The following is a 436-nucleotide window of genomic DNA, read 5'->3' on the forward strand; positions in this document are numbered from 1 at the left end:
TGCTCCGCACGCCGGGATTGACCTCACTTCTCTGTGGCTTTCGTTTTTTCTTTCCGGGTTTCCCTAAGCACGTAGGCGAGACAGGCAGCAGGACTGGAGAGCTGGGGTTCCTCATATCAAGTTGTTTGTGAGATGCAATTTCCCTCTTCCTTTTGCCCTTTAATTTGCCTCGACTTCTGCTTCTGCCTGCCGCTCCGCTCTGCTCCGCACGCCGGGATTGACCTCACTTCTCTGTGGCTTTCGTTTTTTCTTTCCGGGTTTCCCTAAGCACGTAGGCGAGACAGGCAGCAGGACTGGAGAGCTGGGGTTCCTCATATCAAGTTGTTTGTGAGATGCAATTTCCCTCTTCCTTTTGCCCTTTAATTTGCCTCGACTTCTGCTTCTGCCTGTTTAAATGAATTCCCTTGCCCAGAAGAGCCCAGCCTTCCTACAGTGA

Source organism: Pteropus alecto, unplaced genomic scaffold, assembly GCF_000325575.1.
Source record: "Pteropus alecto unplaced genomic scaffold, ASM32557v1 scaffold101, whole genome shotgun sequence".
In the NCBI taxonomy this organism is placed as follows: Eukaryota; Metazoa; Chordata; class Mammalia; order Chiroptera; family Pteropodidae; genus Pteropus; species Pteropus alecto.